At 43.6% G+C, this 14,871-nt stretch overlaps 1 protein-coding gene across 1 annotated transcript in view; it reads right to left on the bottom strand.

Moving 5' to 3' along the window:
- LOC107296047 (membrane-associated guanylate kinase, WW and PDZ domain-containing protein 2-like) overlaps positions 1-14,871 on the bottom strand; it is a gene marked incomplete at its 3' end in the record, with an annotated part of 340,452 nt that overhangs the window by 115,344 nt on the left and 210,237 nt on the right. The window lies entirely within an intron of this gene.

Genomic DNA, 14,871 nt, shown 5'->3' with positions numbered 1-14,871 from the left:
TCTCGCTCACTGACTCGGTCTTGAAGAATCTTTCTTTCTTTGACGTATGGGGTGGACTGCAAACCACAGACACAATAGGATTTGCTTTTTGTCACATGCTGAGTGTATCCAGTTCTTCAAACATGGGGGAAGACAATCCATTCCTGCTGCTCACCTTCATGATTTATAACATATTGCATCCATCATTAGCCCACTGATCAGTTCCCCAAAAAATAATCACTTCAGAACGGGTTTCATACAGAGGAGAACAGAAGGTGTGCCTTACTTCAGATCCAGTCTCTCTTATGTATGATGCTTTAGATGCCTCCACTTTGATACCAGTACAGATGTCAATAAAAGCAAAAAAATCAAGAAAGCCCCTTTTTTCCCAACTAGTATTGCTTGCTTTTGGTGGATGTAGCATGCTTTTCTCGGTAGGTAAAACCGAACTTATTTTGCAGAAATTGATAGTAGATGCAAGCAATTCTGTCCTGAAGCTTCTTGGATGAGAAGCGAAGTGTCTTCAAGGAAAAACAAAGTCCAGTTGCCTGTTGAGAAAGCACCATTGAGACAACCACGATCTGGATGACTGAGAATCTCCACAGACAATTCTGTACTAGGTTTTGAAATTTGCAGAGTTGAGTGAGGTTTATAAGGATATATCTCCCTCTAATCAACCCTGAATGTTGAATCTCAAATATTTTGACCACCAAATGGGAAGACCTGGTCTTCCAAGGGTGGACCCATCACCAGTGCAATTGAGTCCCTTGTTGTTAGTTGTCTTCTTCTTCTCTTTCCTTCCACCTTTCCCCAAAACTGGTCTTTGCACCGTGTGTGTCCAAAATAAGGGAATTTAAGCCTGGTCATTTGTACCTGACTGCTCTTTAGAAGGCCAGATCCTGAAGTTGAAACTCAAGTCCTTTGGCCACCTAATGAGAAGGAAAGACTCACTGGAGAAGAGCCTGATGCTGGGAAAGATTGAGGGCAAGAGAAGAAGGGGACGACAGAGAAAGAGGTGGCTGGATGGAGTCCCTGAAGCAGAAGGCGTGAGCTTAAATGGACTCCAGAAGATGGCAGAGGACAGGAAGGCCTGGAGGAACGTTGTCCATGGGGTCGCGATGGGTTGGACACGACTTTGTAACTAACAACAAATGTGTACCTCAAGTAAGAAATCTGGACTGATTTGTTCAATGGCCTATTTGTTGCGTTTTTTGGTTGTCCACAGTATTCTCAGGAATCTTCTCCAGTAAGAAAACTCCAAAATATTCTGCCTTAAAATTCCTAGCCTACCATTTCACACTAAAGCAGGGGTCTTCAAACTTGACCCTTTTATGACTTGTGGACTTCCAGAATTCCAGTGGAACAGCTTGCCTCCAGAAGTTGTGGATACTCCATCACTGGAGGCTTTCAAAAAAAGACTGACAACTAGTTGTCTAAAACTGTATTGGTTCTCCCATTCAAGCAAGACTTGGACTAGAAGATCTCAAAGGTCCCTTCCAACTCTATTATTCTATGTTCTATGATAAGTTATAAAAATATTTAGGAACCATCTAGGAGCTATTATGCTATAAAAAGATGGGAAGCCCTGACTCTGTCATTTTATATAGCTAGTTCAGCCAGGTGCTATCAAATCTTGAATTGGTGGTGACCAAGGAATTAAAATGAGGTCATCTTAAATAATATAAGATGAAAACTGCCATGGGACTCATAACTTCGTGTCAGTGTACATGTTGTGGATGCAAATAATTTTCACTTAGCATACCCAGGTAAGGCTGAGTAGCTTCCTAGAGCTGACTCCCACACAAAACAAAAGTCATGGTTTAAGGTAGGTTTACTGAATGAACCACAACAGCTAGGTCCAACTAACATCCTTCACCATAGCAAGTAGAGCAGCTTATACTTTGGCAAGTTGAGAAAACCCTGTTTGAAACTCAAATCACTGTTCCACAGCGGATTGTATACCGAAACTTTATAATTGCTTCAAAGCTGTTGGTTCTTTAAGAGCAGGATTACAACACCAGTTGTTCTGTTTCCATCCATACTGATATTCTAGCATAGCTGACCATACTGAACAAAGAAGAGGGAGTCAACCTAGTCTCCAAAGCACCTGAAGGAAGGATAAGAAGCAATGGATGGAAACTAATCAAGGAGAGAAGCAACCTAGAACTAAGGATAAATTTCCTGACATTGAGAACAATCAACCAGTGGAACAGCTTGCCTTCAGAAATTGTGGGTGTTCCAATACTGGAGATATTTTTTTAAAAAAAAGATTGGACAACCATTTGTCTGAAATGGTATACTACTCAACAGAATGACCTTCCAAGTACTCCAGTTCCCATCCACTCTTGTAACATCCAGCAAGCCTTGACTAGTCCAGGTTTGGTACGTTCCCTCACACTCCTAGCAGTGCTGCTTGTGGAATCTTCTTAGAACTTTTCATTTGGTATTTTTTTTCATTTTTCCCACAGCCTTTCTTTTTCATTCTACGACTTGCACAGATCTCCATCTTTTGTTTAGATCCTGTTCCACATTCAGAGAGATATGTGACCTAAGGTGCCAAGCCATTACAGAGTCACTGCATAACTAGAAATTAGTGTGCAGTAACTACAAATTAAGTAATAACATGAAAACATCTGGGAGACACAGACGGATCAACGCTTATGGATCATTAAATCAAATCAATGTTTACGGATCAATGCTTGAAAAAGCTAAGAGAACTCTCAAGTCTTCCTTTTACAGTTCCTTATTTCCCAGTGATTGATAAGCCAGTAATGAAGAGGAATACTGCATCCAGTTTTGGTCACCACGATGTAAAAAAGATGTTGAGACTCTAGAAAGAGTACAGAGAAGAGCAACAAAGATGATCAGGGGATTGGAGGCTAAAACATGTAAAGAAAGGTTGCTGGAATTGGGTATGTCTGGTTTAATGAAGAGAAGGACGAGGGGGGACGTGATAGCAGTCTTCCAATATCTCAGGGGTTGCCGCAAAGAAGAGGGAGTCAAGCTATTCTCAGAGTATCTGAAGACAGGACAAGAACCAATGAATGGAAACTCATCAAGGAGAGAAGCAACCTAGAACTAAGAAGAAATTTCCTGACAGCTAGAACAATTAATCAGTGGAACAACTTGCCTCCAGAAGTTGTGAATGCTCCAACACTGGAAGCTTTTAAGGAGACATTGGTCCCGGCGGTAGTCAACCTTGGCTCTTTTATGACTCGTGGACTTCAATTCCCAGAATTCCTGAGCCAGCTTAGTTGGCTCAGGCATTCTGGAAGTTGAAGTCCACGAGTCATAAAAGAGCCAAGGTTGACTACCCCTGCATTGGACAAACATTTGTCTGAAATGGTATAGGGTTTCCTGCCTAAGAATGAGATTGGACTAGAAGACCTCCAAGGTCCCTTCCAACTCCCTTATTCTATTCTATCTATCTGCCCCCATTATTCAGAGTCAGCTTGGCCACTGAGTATTCTGGACGCCCACCTAAACAGAGAGCTGTATTGATGCAGTAGAATATTTGCAAGGATTTAGCGGTCTAAACCCACTTTTCCCTCTGGCATATCTGTGCAGAAAGGGTTATTTAGGCAAATGAGGCACTTTGTGGACTTCTCCACACGGGTAAGAGGAGTTATCTAGAAGAGCTTTGCAGATTGCACCATTGTTCTTGCTAGTCTCTCTTGCCTGCTTCTTATCTGTATTCTGACTTCTAATCGTTAAGATAAAGAGGGTAACACCAGTTTTCCCCCCCTCTAACAACTGCCAAGGGGAAATGAACAATACCTGGCTAAGAGCAGTGTTCTCCTGAACAAATGGTCACTTCCCAAGGTATTGACCAGATACGTTATCACACTATCCCCAGAATGCTATCAGCTAGAGCAGTGATGGCGAACCTTTTAGAGACCGAGTGCCCAAACCGCAACCCAAAACCCACTTATTTATCGCAAAGTGCCAGGGTCGCATCAGCATTGTGGTGCCCTCAGGGGATGGGTTGGCGTGGGCTGGCCCACTGGGTGGGCGTGGCTGCCGTGGACACGGCAGACTGAGTGGGCGTGGCTTGATGTTGCTCGTGGGGGGGATGCCTGTGAGGGCTGGGCAGGAATGGGGGAGATCCAGGGGGTCTCTGGTGGGTGGGGCGGTGGGCAGGAAGCTCGTCCTGTGGGGTGAGGCAGGGGGTAGAGTGGGGTGCCATTGTTGCGGGGCAAGGCAAGGCAGGGGGGGCTTCTGCCTGACACCATCAGCCCCCGCACATAGACACCAGCGAGCGCATGGGGGCATGGTCTACTACCTCTACTTGAGCTTGCCAGCCAGCTGCTTCACCTCCTTTGTGCTATGTGGGGCTGCTGCTCCGGGCGCCAGCAGTAGCCTAATGGACCTGCGCGAGCTGGCGGCGGTGGTGGCAGCTGTGCCCACAGAGAGGGCTCTGAGTGCCGCCTCTGGCACGCGTGCCATAGGTTCGCCATCACTGAGCTAGAGACTCCATCTTCCCTAAAAATAGTCTTAGCAGGTATGAAATTATGATTAAGTCAACGATAAGATGCGCTGCCATGCCATCTCCAGGTGTTATGGTTCATATCCTGTCTTATAAAGGAGTATAAAAGGTAGTAAAAGACCCGAGACAATTTGAACCTTGGCATTAACACAAGGGCGCTGTACAACTACCAGGGGTTGGTCCCCATTGCCATTTTTGGGGTTCCTGGCATGCTGAAAGAATGTGGATGGGTATTCCTTCCTCTATAAATTGTCAATATTTATTAAATAAAATCCACTTTAGCAGTTTACCCTGGTTTGAGTCTATGGCCTACATATCGGTTAGTTGGGAAAGAGCAGGTCCACATGTAAAGGACCAATAGTTTCTTGTTAAAAGCCTGTGCACAGGAATCTTCACAGCTAATGGTTAGAATTAGATAAAGCTCAATGGCACTTAATGGGAGGTTTAACTTAGTCCACATTAATAGCTTGTTGGTGATGTCCATTTTGCTCTCCGAGTTCATGGTGACCTAATCCTAACCCTAAGTGGAATTTCCCTCCAATGGAATTTTCCCATGCATTTTACCAGGAAACATAGATAGGGCAGGCTAGAAAAGTCAGTGCCCTCCTAACCATACCTAAGCACTCAGAATTTCTTGGCGATGTCCATTTTGCTCTATGAGTTCATGGTGACCTAACCCTAACCCTAAGTGGAATTTTCCTCCAATGGGATTTTTCCATGTATTTTACCAGGAAAGATAGATAGGGCAGGCTAGAAAAGTCAGTACCCTCCTAACCATATCCAGACACTCCGATTCCATTCTCACTGTCCATTTTCCTGTCTGAGGTCATAGTGACCTAACCCTAACCCTAAGTGGAATTTTCCTCCAATGGGATTTTTCCATTTATTTTACCAGGAAAAATGGATATGACAGTCTAGAAAAGTCAGTGCCCTCCTAACCATATCCAAGCACACTGAATTTGTTGGCGATGTCCATTTTCCTCTCTGAATTCAGGGTTACCTAACCCTAACCCTCATGGAATTTTCCTCCAATGAGATTTTTCCATATATTTTCCATGGAAACATAGATAGGGAAGGCTAGAGAAGTCACTTCCATCCTAACCATACCCAAACACTCCGAGTCCATTGGCACTGTCCATTTTGCTCGCTGAGGTCATGGCTCTGCTACTCCTTTTCCCACAATATCCTAAAGAACTGATTGGTCCTAACTGGCCACAGGGGTGCGAATACAAGAGAACCCTGGTTTAATATAGTTTGACAAACTTCTGCTTCACGAATTATCTTAGCCAGAATGATGATCAAACTGCAAAAGTCTGTAATGAACGGTAGGCCACTTCTACCATTGCCAAAGCAACTCTCTCTTTTGGATATAAACTACAAGTAAACAACGTGGGAAAAAATGCCAACACTTATGAATCTTTTAATCTTTCAGATTAACATAATCATGTCAGTTAATGAGAAAGAACCGTTGGGGCCAAAGAGGTAAATATAATACATCCTCCTAGGGCTTATTCGTCAGGTGCTGGTAAATCTTTCAAAAAACAGGATTACAGGGTATTCTGTAATCCTCTCCTTTTTCTCCTTGAAAAAGAAGAGAGTTTCCCATTTCTCTGTTGGCTCATTTGAAAATAACAAAACTGTTGCATAATTCTCACGGATAGATCCAAAATGGAAAAAGTGTAGGCCTTGTGACTTCCAAATCTTAAGAGAGAGGGGTATCATACAGAAGCAGGCAACGGACACTGGACTTAACCTGTCATGGATCCACTTCTTGATCCCACTTCTTGAAATGAGTCGGGAGAAGAGAGCACAGAGCTGCATGGTGGCTTGGATCAGGGATTGGAGGGCTCTGGACTGACGGAACAGCCACAGTTGGGTCAATCAGATGACCAACAGCTGGGCTCGAGCTGAAAGAGCTGCAGTTGCAGCGAGTTAGCCCGGAGGCTCCAGGCAAGGATTGGGAGCAGCTGCTGGCAGTTAGCGATGAGGTGGAGGTGGAGCCCACGCTTCCTCCTGGATCAGGATGAGCAGGGCAGAGAGGAGACAGATGCAATGCTGGTCAGCCAGGCTACACGCGAGGAGGCAACCTCGCCTATCTGGAAGAGTTGCACCAGTGTCGCCTATTAAAATCCCACTGTGCGAGTGGACGTTGCTGGGACGACATGTCCAGTGTCATGCCGTGTGTTCCGTGCATCCTGATCCGTGACTTGGTATCATGACTTGGCTTCCTGACTTTGGACTAACCTTTGGACTCTGTTTGTGTTCCGTTTGGACTGGATTTCTGCCTAGAGACTCTTGTCGTGCTGTCTTTGGTAATCGGATCCGCTCACTGTGGGTTCTACTTGGAAACCTGCTGGGGAGTTTGAATAAAAACCTTGAACTCTTTGTTTTGTGAGTGTGTGTTTGTGTGTGTGTTTGTGTGTGCATGTGGGCCAGGCAGCACAAAACCAAACTTTCTTCAGACAATTTCACTAACAATGCAAGGGTGTCAGGGAGAGTCAAAAAAGACAAAATCGTAGACCTAACGATGAAAGTCCTACCCTTTGTGGTGTACTGTTGTAGGGGAAGAGATAGCAGAACCTAAAGGTGGAATGAGAAGGGGAATCAGCCTAGAATCCCTACGTAGTCACAGGAGAGCTAAATACAACCCCTCTTGAGTGCTGTTGGTCCTTATCTAAGTCTAATCAGGGGCTGATCATTCGTTGAGAAGATTCCTGCGCTTAGACGTTTAGCAATAAATCAGTTTAATTGAACCTTCATGTGTGGACCTGGTCTTTTGTGCCTGACAGTGTTGCATGCACAAAGAGTTTTGACAGCACTGTTACAGCCACCTGAGACCCATACCCCCTGGCAACCCCTGAACCAATCCAGTTTTTGGCTTAATGTCATGGTTCTGACAGATGAAACTCTTCAAAGAACTCCCAGGCATTGTTTACCTTAAAGAATCTTTATTGGAGTAGCATAGCACCAGCACTAACACAGTCGAAGCCAAAAACTGGATTCTCCTCCCCTGAGCACATAGTATCAAAGCACAATTCCCTCCTCTAATTAACAGTCATAAACCACATTCTCCAATTAGTTTGAAATGCAGGCTCTCCCTCCAGTTCTACAGCCCGCCAATTCTTATCATCTCTTATTTCATTAACCTTGGTTCACACACCAAGTCCAGTATTATTATGTCTATCTAAACTCTTATGCACATTCCTCCCCCCTAGCATCATCTAACTCTAAAAGTAAAATGTAAGAAAAAAATGGTTGCATCTCTAACTGTTGTCAATTCCACCTTTGAATGCAGAGTTGCTAAACTGGAGCTAGAATTAGCCAATGGATTTCTGCGTGCAACACCATTGATTCCCTTAAGGACATATACAGCATTACATTTTAATGTGGCTGTTTAGCTAAAAGGAACACTGTACTGTTTTGTTTTTTTTTAGTAATCCTCATAATTAAAGTATTTGTATGCTGGAGCCATACATTTCCTGATCAAAATATTCATGAATAGGGCTTAAGTGGCGGCTGCGTCTAATTTAAGACCACTCGAATCTTGAAGGCACATTTTCAAACTTCGCTGAATACTAATTCAATGTTTATACCTTGGCATTCAAGTTATTAATTTTTGCCATCTATTTCCTTAGATTCAAAAGAAGAAAAGGTGTCACATTTTTAAAGAAGTTAGAAATCTGTAATAATAATTTCTGAAGAAGACGTGTTTTACTCCGTTAAAAACTATCAGACTTGCCAACGTTACCTCATAAGACAATTCTAACTTTATGAATCTTCTCTCATAAAGAAATACAAATACCAAAACTACTCTGAGTAGTTTCAGCTTTTAAACATCTTCAAACAACTAGAAATGCAGAAATACACAACAATTCATTTAGTGACCATTCAAATTTACAACGGCGCTGTAAAAAGTGACTTATGACCGTTTTTCGCACTTAACGACCATTGTGGTCACGTGATCAAAATTCAGATGCTTGGCAACTGACTCATATTTATGACGGTCGCAGTGTCCCTGGGATTGTGTGATCCCCGTTTGTGGACTTCTGACAAGCAGAGTCGATGGGGAAAACCAGATTCACAACAATCGTGTTACTAACTTAATCACCGCAGTGATTCACCTAACAAATGTAGCAGGAAAGATCATAAAATGGGGCATAATTCACTTAACAAGTATTTCATCTCAGCTGTTCTGACTTCATTGGGTTTGTCAGTCAGAACCTGGATTCTAAACCAGCTCTAGTTAATTGGCGCCCAAATCAGTATATTAAAAGCCTAGAAGCTTCCCTTCCTTTAATCCAGGAATTCTTCAAATTTGGCCCTTTTATGACTTGTGGACTTCAACTCCCAGAATTCCTCAGCCAGCCTGCCTGGCTGAGGAATTCTGGGAGTTGAAGTCCACAAGTCATAAAAGGGCCAAGTTTGAAGACCCCTGGTGTAGCATGTATTTTTCAATCTTGACAACTTTAAGACCTGTGGACTTCAACTCCCAGAATTCCTCAGCCAGCCTGGCTCAGCTTGGAAATCTCTCCCTTTCCCCTCAGCGTGCCTGGCTGAGGAATTCTGGGAGTTGAAGTCCACAAGTCATGAAAGGGCCAAATTTGAAGACCCTTGCTTTAATCACACAGGTCACATTGTCCAATTAAGTGTTAGGCCCTTGTTATGAGAGAATGTCTTTCATTCTCAGCAAACAACATTCGAGAGACCTTGACTATCACGGACTGGCAGCTCAATATCTGAAGTCTGCATTTCATTCACCCCTCCCCTCCCCCTGAGTCTGTAGGCAAGCTAAGAAGCAAGAATGGACGAAACAGCGTAAAAATTCTTCCAAGCTTGACAAGAGGTTGTTTTTTTTTAAAAAAAAAAAAAAATTGGACAACCATTTGACTGGGATAGTATAAGGTCTCCTGCCTTGAGCAGGGGGTTGGACTAGATGACCTCCGAGGTCCCTTCCAGCCCTAGGCTTCTCTGTTCTAAACTGAAGTACGCCACATGTGAAAAGTTGCAGCAGATTCTGCAACCAAGTGAAAAATTAACAAACAAACAAACAAACAAACAAACAAGCCCGTGTTCAATCATTTAAGACAGGGGTCCCCAACCCCTGGGCTGTGGACTGGTACCGGGCCACGGCATGCCATCAACTGGTCCGCACAAACAAGCGATGCCCCATCCGTGGGATGCAGGCAGCACACAAAATCACGAACTCTCAGGTCAGTGGAAAAACCTTTCTCCACGGAACCGGTCCCTGGTGCCCAAAAGGTTGGGGACCTCGGATTTAAGAGACCGAAGATGGTGAAAATGTTTTTTTCCCCTTTTTCCCTTTTTCTTTCTCAAATCCTAACAGTTCAGGTTAACAACTGTGTCTTAATTGAGATATCAACTACATTAGTCTAAGCCAGTGGTTCTCAACCTTTTTAATGCCGTGACCCCAACCGGTCGTAAGTCGAGGACTAAACTGGTCGTAAGTCGAGGACTAAACCGGTTGTAAGTCGAGGACTAAACCGGTCGTAAGTCGAGGACTACCCAACCGGTCGTAAGTCGAGGGCTTTCCCTGCCCAGGAGCGCCGCGCATGCATGGTTCTGCCCCCTGCGCCGGCCGAGGCGTAGCTGGCAAGCGGCAGAGATGGAGCAGGCCGACCACCAGCTGGCCCAGCCCAAGGGAGGTAAGGCACCTGCCGGAAAAGGGGAAAAATGGCTGACAAAAAAATGGTGGACAAAAAAAATGGTGGACAGCCTTGCTTGGCGACCCCCGTGAAATGGTCGATCGACCCCAAATGGGGTCCCGACCAACAGGTTGAGAACCACTGGTCTAAGCTAACAAAGCCTTCTAGAGGTTTTAAAGCCATATTTCACTGAATGCCAGCCGGCAGTGCTAAGCAAAGGTTTCTAGCGTATCTCATGAATGGCAATTATTATTATTATTATTTTGGTATCATGGGATAATTATAGCTGTTCCTTCAGAGTGCAGCAAAAGGTTATTCAAATATATCAAGAGATAGATGGAAAGTGGTTTATTTACCCATAACATATTTACCTATAAGAGAGTTGACACACATTATAAACACTTTACCTGGCATTTGCAACCAAGTATGAAAAATAAGTGCTAAAGCCGTTTTCTTTCCGTTATTGGCAAAATAAGACTATGGAAGCAAAAACATTGTCTCAAAAAAAAAACCAAAAAAAGTGAACGCTTTTGTTTAAAATGACACATATTCTGAGTGCCATTTTCAACATCAAATCAAATCAAATCAGAATTACATGAAGGATAAGGATTAAAAAAACAACACAATGTTACCGCAGTGGTGATGATATTACCAACCTAGAATCAGCACGATGGAGGAATTTTGCAGACCAGAAACCATGTATTAATAAACAACGGCGACAAAGTTGTGGCGTTGTGACTGTAAAAGGCCGGTTTGACATTCATGTCTGGCTGCAAGGCATTCTCTGTCGTGAGAGGTTCACATTCAACAGAGAATACAAATAACGAGAACACAAATACAACAGGCGCCTTGACTAGTTGATTGGCTTCTGGAAAAATGATCCCTACACAAGGTTTGTAGACTATAACGGACAGACGGGGAAGAAGCTAACCACCAGATTGCGAGAGTACAAGCCAGTGGTTAGACAAGGAGACCTGAACCGATTTGTAGCCTCCCACTACAAGGAACAAGGACATGCATTTAATTTCATAGCTACTACATTTGTTGGCCGAGCAGGGACAAAACCAGCCACAGAAATGAAGAAATACTAAAGAAATAACGAGAATACAAATTCAACAATGCCTTGACTAGTTGATTGGATTCTGGAAAAATGATTCTTACACAAGGTTTGTAGACAGACAGACGGGCAAGAAGCTAACCACCAGATTGTGAGAGTACAAGCCAGTGGTTAGACAAGGAGACCTGAACCAATTTGTAGCCTCCCACTACAAGGAACAAGGACATGCATTTAATTTCACAGCTACTACATTTGTTGGCTGAGCAAGGACAAAAACAGCCAGAGAAAAGAAGAAATGAATCAAGTTCCTCGTGGATGGGCTCCAGCACGAAAAGCATCAAAAGCTTGGAAGAATAAACCTTTGGTCCTGGTGACCGACTCAGATTGGATCTTATAGGATTAGTAGAGATATCTGCAGACCTGTTCCTTTCATTGTCCATTCAGTTTTTATTTTGAATATCGGCTGTACCACATTTCCAAAGAAAGCCTCTCTAATGAATGGAAGTTCCATACAACGCTGCTGTGATTCCCTGAACTAGAACAACAATGGGAAGCTCTGAATCACACTTTGAAGAAATACCCATGAAAAATGTTTCGTGAGCCAGTATTGCAGAGAAAACTCATGGTGAACTGTGGCTCTATTGTAGAGATCCCTTGGTGCTCTCTGAGCTTGGTTGTTTTCTTGCAGACATTTCATTACCAAACTAGGTAACATCATCAATGCTAGGCTAATGAAGGCTAGGTAATTTCAGTTCTAGGTAATTTCATTTGGTACGGAAATATCTACAAGGAAACAACCAAGTGCAGATGGCACCAAGGACCCCAAGAGAAAATTACATTCGTCCTATAAAGCAGAGGTCCCCAACCCCCAGTCTGTGGACTGGTACTGGGCCATGGCATGCCAGCAACTGGTCCACACAAACAAGCAAAGCCCCATCCCCGGGATGCAGGCAGCACCCAAAACCATGCGCCCTCCGGTCCGCGGAAAAACCTCTCTCCACGGAACCAGTCCCTGGTGCCCAAAAGGTTGGGGACCTCTGCTATAGAGAGTCAAGTCTTTACAACAGAAGCAGGAAATAGTTCAAATTATAACTTACATTATTACTTGCTTGGCCAATAATTTGAAACAACGTTCAAATTGTTGGCCAAGCAAAAGGCAGAGTACAGTTCAAAAAGTAGAATCTCAATTTCCCCCATCATGAACATAAAAAGTCAAGCATTCCGGAACCAATGCTCCTTAGAGCGAAAATGCTTCAACTGTTCAAACACCTCTTGATGGGCCTATCAAGTCCTTCTCAAGAAGCAATTGAAAATCAGACGGTACTCCTGAAAAAAAAAGTGCCATCTTTTGACAAACACTTCAATCTTCCGATAAACAGCCCTTTTTGTTTTCCTGCATCCATGCACGTCTATCTCTCCTAGGACTGAAAAGACTTGTGTCACGATCTGACCGGAGATGTCCATGGGATGGGGTGGGGATATTTATTGATAAAAGATTCTAAAAAGACAAATCGAAAAATAATTAAGATACTCAAACTCTGCGGATTAAAAACTGTAGAAAAAAAATAAGGACTAGAACAGGGGTAGACAACCTTGGCTCTTGTATGACTCGTGGACTTCAACTCCCAGAATTCCTGAGCCAGCATGGCTCAGCTTGGAAACCTCTCCCTTTCCCCTCAGCGTGTCTACCTCAGGGATTCTGGGAGTTGAAGTCCATGAGTCAGGAAGGGGCCATAGTTCCCCCATGCTGGCTCAGGAATTCTGGGAGTTGAAGTCCATGAGTCATAAAAGAGCCAAGGTTGCCTACCCCTGGACTAGGGGAAGGATAGCATGAGGATGAGGGTTTTTTTTTACCACGTCAACCACCTCCAGGAGGGAAGCAGTCCCCCTTGGGGACACAAGCCAACCCAGCCAAACCAAGTTTTAATACCCTTCCAGAAGGCCAGAGGGTAGGAACAAATCTAATCTGCAGTGGTAGAGAGTTCCACAGGGATGGGGCCACAAGAGAAAAAGCTCTTCTTGAACCACCTGCTGGAATTCCTTAACAAATGGGATCTGTAGCAGGCCTCTTCCGCTGGTGTGAGTGGGGTGAGATGGCTCCTTGGATACCCTGGACCCCCACCCCCACACTCCCGTAAAATCAATATGGTGGCCACAACTGCAGGATTGAAGTCTTTCCCCTTTGTTACGTGTCACAGCACTTACCAATAGCAATTCTACTTATATACTGCTTTACAGCCCTCTCTAAGCGGTTTTCAGTGCCAGCCTGTGGCCCCCAACGATCTGGGACCTCATTTTACCGACCTCGGAAGGCTGGAAGGCTGAGTCAACCTTGAGCCGGTCAGGATTGAACTCCTGGCAGTGGGCAGAGTTTGCCTGCAATACTGCCTTCTAACCACTGCACCACCACAGTTCTTATAGCTGTCTGGTGCATAAGGGAAAGGACTCTGATCACACGATCACAGCTGCTACCTTCATTTTTGTGATGCTCCCAAGAACATCCTTCAACAGGACAGTGGGACGTTCTTGAGCTAAAGCGACTCTCCCAATCATATCATTTCAGCTCAGAGGAAAGGTTGAGCTATCTGCCCTATCTAAGTTCTGAAAACAAAGAAGACATGCGAAGACAAGTCACAAAGAATGAGTCTTTTTTTCTGTTTTGCTTTCTTAACACTTTCAGACTTAGTCTATGGTAGTGTTGACCCTGATTGCACCATTATAGATTATTTATTTTTAGCCATTTGGAGAGGGAAGGTTTTTTGAGCCAGAAAAAGATTTTATGCATTCTAAAGTTCCACTCCGATTCCAGGTCAACATGATATATACTAATGTCTCACAAATTCCATTTTTATTGATGATTTTGATGACGGTTGAAGAAATGTATCAACAATAACCCTGAGGGCATCAGAAAAACTGCCTGCTGAACATCTATTAAGCTGGTATTTTTAAATCTACATATCACTGCCATTTTCTTCTCTATCTGTGTCCCATATCTTGGGTGGTTTTTTTTTCCTTTCTATTTTTCATTCAGTTTTGAGGAAAAAGTATATTAAAGCACCGTTCCCTGACTTTAAAAGTGCTGAATCAGCTTCTGAAGTACATTAATTTGTGTGAGACAATTAATAATGGGAAAGAAGATGCGTGTGAGTGCATTGTGAGGTTGACATGCCCATCCATTACAGCCTCTGTTGGAAAGATTCTCATGAATAAGGAATCTAGTTCATTATACAAAATATTTCCACTCGAAACTAATTTCAACCAATTACAGATCATGAAGGGGATGCGCTTGACACCTTAACTTTACAAGTGGTGGATGAATTCATCTCAGCATTCATTCTTCTTATTAAGTTGTGTGATGGCGGATTTTAATTACATGTGCCTATTTCTGTTTCTCACTGGAGAAAGCAATTATGTTTGGAGGTTAGCAGTGAAAGGAAACCAGGCCATCAAAGAACATGGTAACTGGACACCATCAAAGCGGACATCAGCCAGAACAAGAAAAACTCAAAGAAGCAGAGCAAGATTGGAAGATGTGGCGAGATCTGGCCCATAGAATTGCCAACAGTTGCTCATGACTGAATGGACATCACCACCACCACCATCATGATCATCATCATGGTGATGATCATGATGATGATTGTGATGATCATGATGATGATTATGATGATGATGATGATCATAATGAT

Source organism: Protobothrops mucrosquamatus, unplaced genomic scaffold (assembly GCF_001527695.2).
Source record: "Protobothrops mucrosquamatus isolate PMUCROS unplaced genomic scaffold, P.Mucros_1.0 scaffold2615, whole genome shotgun sequence".
NCBI lineage: Eukaryota > Metazoa > Chordata > Lepidosauria > Squamata > Viperidae > Protobothrops > Protobothrops mucrosquamatus.
Note: the sequence above shows the minus strand (reverse complement) of the source record. Positions and strands in the feature narration are given on the sequence as shown.